Source organism: Penaeus japonicus, unplaced genomic scaffold (genome assembly GCF_977035675.1).
Source record: "Penaeus japonicus unplaced genomic scaffold, GWHDUDI00000001_assembly GWHDUDI00000028, whole genome shotgun sequence".
Classification (NCBI taxonomy): Eukaryota; Metazoa; Arthropoda; class Malacostraca; order Decapoda; family Penaeidae; genus Penaeus; species Penaeus japonicus.
In genome coordinates, this window is record NW_028234430.1 from 11868695 (window position 1) to 11878694 (window position 10000).

The window sequence follows — 10000 nt, forward strand, 5'->3', positions numbered from 1 at the left end:
CGACACCGGCGTGCTTCGCAACCGCTGCATTCCGGGGTTGTTGGTTTGTGTGTGCGGGTGCGTGTGTAAATGCGTGTTTGCGTGCGTGTTTGTTGGCTTGTCTTTTATTGGTGGTTGACTTTGGATTTTTGTTTCCTTTCGTGGTGGTTGGGCCAGGAATTCTTTTGTTTTCTCTGTTTTATGATAGGCTGTTTTTTTCCTCTTTACTACTCTTATCTTCCACTTCAGCATTCTTCTCTCATACTACAAGGCGTTGCATTCTTCCCTCATACTACAAGGCGTTGTTTTTATTTGCGTTCCTTTCCTTGCGGAGAGCTAGAGAGCGGATGCCCTTCTCTTCGGAGACGTCTCAGCTGGCGCGGGGAATCCAGCTGTTGTCTGGCGGCGCCGCTTGTTGTGCTTGGCAAGGGGGAGGGAGGCGTAGGGACCCTGTAACCTCTTTCGATGGAGGGGGACCTTCCCCCCCCCCCCCCCGCCCCCCGCCCTTCTCACTCTATTTGTCTTTTTCTTCCTTCCCTCCTCTCTCTCTCTCTCTCTCTCTCTCTCTCTCTCTCTCTCTCTCTCTCTCTCTCTCTCTCTCTCTCTCTCTCTCTCTCTCTCTCTCTCTCTCCCTCCCTCCCTCCCTCCCTCTCCCTCTCCCCCCTGCCCTCCTCCCTTACGCCTACTCTCTTTCCTATCCTTCTCTCCCTCCAAGCCCTTCTTCTTTTTCTCCCCCCCCCCTTTCACTCATTTGCAACTGCATCTAATACAACTGTTGTAAGTAGTATCAGCCTATTTTGTGTGTGATTCCACTATTAGTTTTAAATGATCATTGACATTCATTCGCAGATATATCGTCACGTGCAATGGCCGTGGATCTTGTTTATACATACACCTGGTAGTAACACTGGAGATAGAGTTGTAAGGTTGGTAGGTGGGTGGTGGTGGGGGGGAGGGGAAGGGGGTAAGATATGTTTTTGTGGGGGAGTAAAGGGTTATCTCTTGGTGGGGGTGAGGACGAGAATGTTTGTGTGTGTCTGAGGGGAGTAGATGTGAAGGGGGAGGGCGCGGAGGGGTGACGTAGCCCTGTGTTGTTCCTCCAGCAGGTGGAGAGAGTCGGGGAAGAGGCGTAGATAGCGAGGGGGAGTGGGAAGCTTAGGGTATTGTTTTTGTTGTGCATTCTATTTATATAGACATTATTTATTTCATGTTATTATTATTAATATATTTATTATAATAATAGTAATAATAAAGATGATAATAATAATTAATTATTATTATTATTATTATTATTATTATTATTATTATTATTATTATTATTATTGTGTTTTTTTTGGTGGTGTTGGTGGAGTGGGCATGTTATTTAATATGGATGTGCAACTGTACATGTATGTGTATATATACATATATATATATATATATATATATATGTATATATATATATATATATATATACATATATATATTTATATGTATATATATCACATACATACATACATACACCTACATCAGAACACACACACACACACACACGCACACACAGATATATATATATATATAGATAGATAGATAGATAAGTATACACATATATCACATTTTCTCCCTCATAGAATGGTGACTAGTGTGATGTCAATCCGTATTTCTTCACTATTTCGCATTGAAGAAGAGCCTCACATATCGATATTATTTAAAAAAAATATATATATAAAATTAATAAAGCGAAAGAAGACGAGAGAAAGAAAAACGAAAATGCCTTCTCGAATTTATTAATTTTCTCTCCTTCAAGAGCCTTGTCATAGCAAGGCCTTGGCGACCTAAAAGGAAGGGAGGGAAGCTGGCAGGCAGGATGGGACGGGGAGGGGGGGGAGGGTAGTAGGAACGGAGGGGAGAGATGGAAGGGAGGGAGGAAGAGGATTGAGAGGGGAAGAGAGGGCCAGGAGAGAAGAAAGGAGGGAAAATGTGGTTGCTTGTTTCCAAGATTTCTTTTCGCATCCCCCCCTCCCCCCTCCCCCCTCCCCTTGATCTGGTCGGTAATGAGGTAGGTGTTGGAAAGGGCGTTGGAAATGTTGGTCGCTGTGGCGGGGAAGGAGTTGGCGATGGCGATCAGGTGGCCATTAAAGGGGTAGGGGTAGGGGTAGGGGTTATGGGGTAGAGAGAGTGGTGGAGGTGGGATGGAAGGGAGGGATAAGGAGTATGTAATCATTAGCTTACGGTTACTGGTCTTGCCTCCGTATTATTATGTTTTTGTGGCGCGCACCTCTTCTCGCCGCGGCTCGCTCGCTTTTTTCTCCCCTCGTTTTTTCCTGGATAAGCCTGCCTCTTTCTTTCTCTCTCTTTCTCTTTCTCTCTCTTTCTCTTTCTCTTTCTCTCTCTCTTTCTCTTTCTCTCTCTTTCTCTCTCTTTCTCTTTCTCTCTCTTTCTCTTTCTCTTTTTCTCTTTCTCTCTCTCTTTCTCTCTCTCTTTCTCTCTCTCTCTCTCTCTCTCTCTCTCTCTCTCTCTCCTCTCTCTCTCTCTCTCTCTCTCTCTCTCTCTCTCTCTCTCTCTCTCTCCCTCTCTCTCTCTCTCATTTTCTCTCTCTTCTCTCTCTTTCTCTTTCTCTCTCTGTCTCTCTCTTTCTCTTTTCTCTTTCTTCTCTCTCTTTTCTCCTCCCCCCCTCTCTCTCTCTCTCTCTCTCTCTCTCTCTCTCTCTCTCTCTCTCTCTCTCTCTCTCTCTCTCTCTCTCTCTCTCTCTTCTCTTTCTCTTTCTCTCTCTCCTCTCCCTCTCTCTCTCTCTCTCTCCTCTCTCTCTCTCTCTCTCTCCTCCTCTCTCTCTCTCTTTCTCTCCTCCTCTCTCTCTCTCTCTCTCTCTCTCTCTCTCTCTCTCTCTCTCTCTCTCTCTCTCCCCCCTCTCTCTCTCTCTCTCTCTCTCCCCCTCCTTCTCTCTCTCTCTCTCTCTCTCTCTCTCTCTCTCTCTCTCTCTCTCTCTCTCTCTCTCTCTCTCTCTTTCTCTTTCTCTTTTTTTCTGTTTCTCTTTTTTTTCCTCTGTTTCTCTTTCTTTTTTTCCTTTTCTCTTTCTCCCTCTCTTTCTTTCTTTGTTTCTCTTGCTCTATCTTTCTCTCTCTTTTCTTTCTCCCTCTCCCTCTATCCAGTCTCTTTCTCACTTTCTCTCCCTTTTAATAACAAAACTTAAATACTAATTTATTTACTTTTTTGTATATCATCGTGTTCTTTTGTTGTGTTCTTCCATTTAATTTGTTTCTAGGTTATTGGATTTCGTTATATTTTGTTTTACTTTTATTTTGTGATATTGTAGCAGACATTTTCTGTTATATGGCATTTATTGTCTTTACATAACATATTATACTTGTATATTTTGTTATATTTACGATATTATATCGTGTCACAATTTCAGTTTACTATTGCACGTACCTGTAATACAATTATAGTGAGCGATGATGCATGAACAATTGGTTAGCCGTGTGTGTGTGTGCGTCATTTAAGTATGTATGTATGTATACACAGCTGTGAATATTTTGAGTGTGGAAAGTTGTGAACACCGGAAGACTGTGCTACGCATGTGGAATCCGTAACATCTCTTTCTCTCTCCCTTATTTCCTTCCTCCTCCTCCCCCCTTCCCCTTTCCCTTCATCTTCCTCTTCCCCCACACTCCCTTCTCTCACCCTTTCCCTTTTTCCCTTTCTCTCCTTCTCCCGTTCTCTATTTCTTATCCCTTTCCCCTTCCCTACCATCTTCTCTCTTTATCTACATCCCCATTTATCTGTTACCTTTGTATCTCGCTCCTCTTTCCGTCCATCTGTCCTTCCTTTCCCTCCCCTCCCTTTCGCTTCCTTTCCCTCTCCTTTCCCTCTCCTTCCCCTCTCCTTCCCCTCTCCTTCCCCTCCCCTCCCTTCCCCTTCCTTCCCCTCCCTTCCCTTCCTCTCCCACCCCTCCCCTCCTCTCCTCTCCCCTCGTATCAGGCATTTTTGAAATACCTGCGTGATGTTGGTATGTGTAATGTACCGCGTGCCTCTTGTCAGGTGTGTGCAGGTGTTCCTCGCGCACTGGGAGGTGGAGGTTGGTGGGGAGGAGATTGCTGGGTGCTGTGAACAGATTCTCACTTGCCTCATTCATTGATTGACTGATTGATTACTTGACTGATTAAGTGATTGTTGTATAGAGGATTTTTGAATTAAAGGTTTCGATTCAGAAAAGGGGTGGGTGTATTTACTTACTCGTGCACTCGCCCATTCACTCACTCGTGCACTCGCCCACTCACTCACTCGTACACTCGCCCACTCACTCACTCGTACACTCGCCCACTCACTCACTCGTACACTCGCCCACTCACTCACTCGTACACTCGCCCACTCACTCACTCGTACACTCGCCCACTCACTCACTCGCCCACTCACCCACCCACCCACTCACTCGATCACTCCCTCTCTTAAATCCAGAGTGACGCACTGTTCCGCGCCACCTGCTGATCATTTCCGCCTTGACGGTTTGAAAGAAGAAAAATGCAGAGTGCGCAACAGAGAGCTGTCGCCTTCACATTATTATTTTGTTGTTGTTATTGTTGTCATTGCTATAAGAATTGATATTAGTATTGTTGTTTTTGTTAATACTATTAAGGTTAACGTTGTTGTCTTTATTGTTGATATTGTCGAAATTGTCGTCATTATTATTATTGTCATCATGATTGTTGCCATTATTATTAGAATTATTGTAATTTGTTACTGTTATCATTATCATTGTCATTATTATTATTTTGTTATTATTATTAGCTTTAGAATTTTAGTAGTAATGATAATCATTACCATCATGATGAATAGTAACAATACTGATAATTAACAATATTTTTTTGGATTGGCTAATGATTATTGATTATTTCCTGTTTAAACATGCTATATTTTCAATATAATTCTTGATAGTAGAACAAGTATGAACAAAACTTTTTCTCACCGTTGCCGGTTTTAACTTGATTTTCTCTCTTTTTACAGGTAAGTACTGGCTGGCCTTTGGAGTCCGGGGTTTTCGGTCCGGTGAGGGCGCCCTGTCACGGCACCCTTTCGCTCGTGGCCGTCAAGGTGAGTCTGGAATTTGTGTGTGCAGGTGAGTGAGGGAATTAATGAATGGCACACACACACACACACACACACACACACACACACACACACACACACACACACACACACACACACACACACACACATACACATACACATACACATACACATACACATACACATACACATACACACTTACACACAAACACACACTCTCTCTCTCTCTCTCTCTCTCTCTCTCTCTCTCTCTCTCTCTCTCTCTCTCTCTCTCTCTCTCTCTCTCTCTCTCTCTCTCTCTCTCTCTCTCTCTCTCATTCACTCACTCACTCACTCACACATGTACATATATGTGTGTGTGTGTGTACACACACATGAACACAAAGAGAGAGAGAGAGAGAGAGAGAGAGAGAGAGAGAGAGAGAGAGAGAGAGAGAGAGAGAGAGAGAAGGGGGGTGGTGGCAGTGATAGCAGGGAATTCCCCGGTGAGTCACTATACTGCTCGCCGCGATGAGTAAAATGGATAAGTTTAACAGGCGTGTTTTAGGAAATTTATTCATCTTTCTCCTCTTTTCCCCTTCTTTCATCCTTGCCTTCAATTTCCCCTCCGCATTATCGCCCCCTTTCTCACTTATTTCTAACCTGTCTCCCGTCCCCCCCTGTTTCCCCTCTCCCTCCTCTCTCTCTCTTCTCTTTTTCCTCTTTCTCTCCCATTTCCCTCCCTCCCTCCCTCCCTCCCCTCACTCCTGTCTCATCCCCTCCCCTTGCTTTCTTTCTGCCCTTCTATATATCCTTCTCTATCTCGCTCTTCCATCACCCTTCAACTCCTTCCTGTCAGACTTGCTTTTTATGCCTTCTGTCGCAGGCGTTTATCCTCTCCTTGTGTTCTCTCCTTTTTCTATTCTCATTTTTGTCAGTTTTGTTTGTTTGGTTTGTGTCGTTTCTTTGTTTTTTGTCGCGTTTTATTTATTTCTCCTCTCATCCCTACCTCGTCCTGTCTTCCTCTCCCTCCTCTTTGAATTAACCTTTTATTCTCCCTTCCTTACTCTTTCCTTCACACATCTTTCTCCCTTTTCCTCTTCCTCCTCCTCCTCCCCCTCCCTTTCCCCTTCCCCCCTCCCTCTACCTTCCTATTTCCTCCCCCCTCCCTCCCTTTCTCTTTCCTACTCCTCTATCCTCCTTCCTCCTTCTCTTCTTCCTTCTCCTCCTCCTCTTCCTCCTCCTCCTCCTCCTCCTCCTCCTCCTCCTCCTCCTTCTCCTCCTCCTCCTCCTTCCTTTCCCCCCTCCTCCTCCTTTCTTCCTCCCCCCCTCCTCCTCTTTCTTCCCTCCCCCCCCTCCCCTCTTCCTCCTTCCTTCCATCTCCCACTCCATTGCCCCTCCATCCCTCCCCCCCCTCTCCCTCCGACTGTACGTGATGGCGAGTACTTGTGTCTGAATGGATTCACTCGTCCGTCGCCGTCGCCTGCGGGGAGGGGTGGGTGTAGGGGTAGGGGGAGAGGATAGAATGGGCTAGGGGGTAGGAGGGTGGGGGAAGTGAGTGCCCCAGGTTGTGGGAGAGGTGGGGGGGGGATATCTCCCATAACGCGTATTTTGACTCCGTGCCGCGTGTGGGCAGATTGACTTGTGGGTACGCGGTGTCGAATTTCCATGTGCCGTGGGAGTGATTTTATTGTGGGGGGAGGGGGGGCGGTTATGGTCAGGTGAGGGTGGGATGCAATGGATTGGATAAGAGAGGTAGCAAGAGGGATTTAAAAGATGGAAAAGAGAGAAGAAGAGATTCAGGGAGATAGCGAGAGTGAAGAAAAGGAAGGGAAAGTAAGCAAGCAAACAAGCGAGAGGCGAGAGAGAAAGAGAAAAGGTAAAGATCCACTTCAAAAGTAACAAGCGAAGAGGAAAAGTTGCAAGAAGTAAGAACAAAGAAGAGAGAGAAGAAAAAGAAATTGAGAGGAGAGAAGAGAGAAAGTCAAGTCAAAGACAAAAACAAATAACAAGAGAAGGGGGATAAAACGAGCGAAGGAAGTGTAAAGGAGAAAGAGAGGCGATCGATAGAATGATAATAAAAAGAAAGGGCAGAGAAGGAAGGAGAATACTAAGGGGAAGAGACAAGCGAGCAGGCAGTAAGCAGGTGGGTTGTGGAGGTGATTGGAGTGAGTGAGAGCGAGCGCGCGAGCGTGTGTGTTAGTGGATTGAGGGAGGGAGGGAATGGATGGAAGAGGAATTCTGTGGTTGAGGGAGAGAGAGAGAGAGAGAGAGAGAGAGAGAGAGAGAGAGAGAGAGAGAGAGAGAGAGAGAGAGAGAGAGAGAGAGAAGTGACAATAAAGGGTAGATTGTTGACGGACGGAGGAGAACCCCGAGATAGAAAATTATAATTTACAGGTGTTGAAAACTATGGCGGTGAAAGGGGCAAGAGTTGAAATGGAAACAATAATTGAGTAGAAATTACTGTAAATGCTCTTTTTATTTATCTATTTATTTACATACCAATATTGAAGATAGGTGTGTGTGTCTGTCTGTGTCTTTGTCTTTGTCTTTGTTTGTGTTTCTGTTGTGATATATTGTTTTTTTATATTTCTGTTCTTGTTAAGGCTTTTCTTGCCCGTCCTCCATTTTTTGGGATTCCTTTGTTTTGTTCATAATGCGAGAGCGAGATGAGAGTGCGTGCGTGTGCCTTTGCTTGGGATATGCTCACACAAACCTCATACTTTTTTTTTCTTTCTTTCTATCATTCTACTTGATTTTATTTATTATTTATTTTATGTGTTATTATTTTATTTGTTTATTATTTATTTTTTTATTATTATTATTATTATTATTTTTTTGCTTTCGTTCGTACACGCATGTGTTTATACTGTTTCCCAAAAGAAGAGATATTCAATATGGCAGAAGCACGAAGGGAGCTCATTGTATATTTATAGGTATGTTACCTCCATTATATATATATATATGTGTGTGTGTGTATGTGTGTTTATTAGATAGTATACCCGATTTTTAAAACAAATAGACTCAAAGTAAATATAGCTTTTTATGCAAGTCAGTCAGAGAATCAGAAGTGAATAAGGAATGACGACACGAAACAAAACGAAATGGTAAAAATCATGAACCATTAAAAGATATGAAAGGATAAATAAGCCAGATGGGACAACAAAGAAAATTAAATTAGAAATAAAAATCTCGATCAGGAACTCTGCATTAAAGAAAATGGGAAATAATGGAAGAATGGTGATAAACACGAGAGAATAATAAGTGAATGGAGAGTGAATGAAGTAGCTGACAAGAAGAAAGATGGTTCGTCTGGGGGAGTAGGGGGTGGGCGGTGGGGGTGTAGGGGTAGTCTGGCTTCGGGTTGACGCGGCCCGTTCAAATTGATCATTAGCGCCGACATCAGTTCGTGGGTGATAAGAGCCATGATGGAGCTCCGTGTTTCCTCTCCTCACCCTTCTCCCCAAACTTTTTTTTTCTCCCCTTCTCCCCCTTTTCTCTCTCCCCTTTATCCTTTTTTTCCCGCTTTCTCTCCATTGCTTACCCCCCCCACAGGGCCCACACCCCCACCCCTCGTTTTCTCTTGCTTTCTATACCCTCTTCGTTTTCTTACTCCCTTCCCTTCCTCACTCTACCTATTTCCCTTTCATCTTTAGTTTCTCTTTCACTCCTCCCCATCCACAAGCATATCTCTAGTCCTCTCTCTCTTTATCTTTTACATTTTTTACATATTTGTCCGTGTTTTCCTTTATTGTTCTTTTTTGCTTTTCCTTGCACTGGTCTTTTTCTCATCTACTCCCATTTCTCCTCTCTCCCTCTCCTCCTCCTCCCCTTCCTCGCTTCCCTCCTCTTCGTTCATCCCTCCCTCCCGCCCTCATTTCGGTCGTTCATCTCTTCGCCATCACATTAAGAAACCAGATCAGTTCCCTCTCTCCCTCCCCTCTTTTCCTCCCCTCCGCTCCCCTCCATCTCAGGACGGCGTGAGTAAATTGCATTCCCCTTACTGCTGCTGCTCCTACAGTTTTGTATGGTGTGTATGTGGAGGAATTGTTATTAATTAAATTATTTAATTATTTTATTGTGTATATGTATATATATATATATATATATATATATATTTTTTTTTTTTTTTTTTTTTTTTTTTTTTTTGGGGGGGGGCTGTATGTGTGTGCCTAAGCTATCCTATTTGTGTGTGTGTGTGTGTGTGAGAGAGAGAGAGAGAGAGAGAGAGAGAGAGAGAGAGAGAGAGAGAAAATTTATCTATCTTTTATCTATTTATGCCATTCAATTTGTTGATCAACTTACATAACTGTCTACCTGCTAATTCGAGAGGGGATTTAAGGGGAAAAAAAAGGCAGAGCTCTTCCTGGATCGAGGACTTTAGGGAAAGTAAATACAGTACGAGAGAGTGAAGGGCTGACGTAACGACTTTAAAGCCGGTTAGGATATTAACTCCGCCGTTTATGTTTACGCCGGTTAGAAGAGAGACTACAAAAACACGATTTCCTTCTTCCGAGTCCACCCTCCCTCCACTAACAAAACCACCACCACCCTCCTTCCCTCCCTCTCTCCCTCCCCACTTCCCTTCCCTTTCCCTCCCTCCCTCCCTCCCCACTTCCCTTTCCCTCCCCCCCTCTTCGTGCCCTCGTCAAAATAGTTAGAATAGAGAAGTTTATGACGTATAAAGAACTTTTATTTGGTACTATTTTTTTCATTTGCTGATATACTTTAACCCTAAGAAAGGGATTGTGAAAGAAAAAAAACCCTGGTAGATTGGTATCGTTAGACAGTGTATGGGTAGGAGCCACATAGCAACCGTTACTAAGGCTAAGGAAGAATGCGTTTTTTAATATCATTTATTTATTTTTTTTATCGTATCATATCTTTCTATTTCCCATAAGACGAGTTCGATGATAGCCATTGATAACGGTTTTGATCTCACGATATGGAGGAAGGATGGGGGGGGGGGATGCAAGGCAGACGATCTCTCGAGTTGACG

General features: G+C 43.9%; 1 protein-coding gene across 11 annotated transcripts in view; it reads left to right on the top strand.

Annotated features, from left to right (window-relative positions):
- LOC122259184 (ELAV-like protein 1) overlaps positions 1–10000 on the top strand; it is a 169647-nt gene that overhangs the window by 52380 nt on the left and 107267 nt on the right. The window contains exon 2 of one of the 11 annotated variants that reach the window (XM_043025786.2): positions 4960–5046. The exons of the other annotated variants lie outside the window; for them this stretch is intronic. The gene's annotated coding sequence lies outside the window, so the exon portion shown is untranslated. The remainder of the gene's footprint in view (positions 1–4959; positions 5047–10000) is intronic. 11 annotated transcript variants of the gene reach the window in all.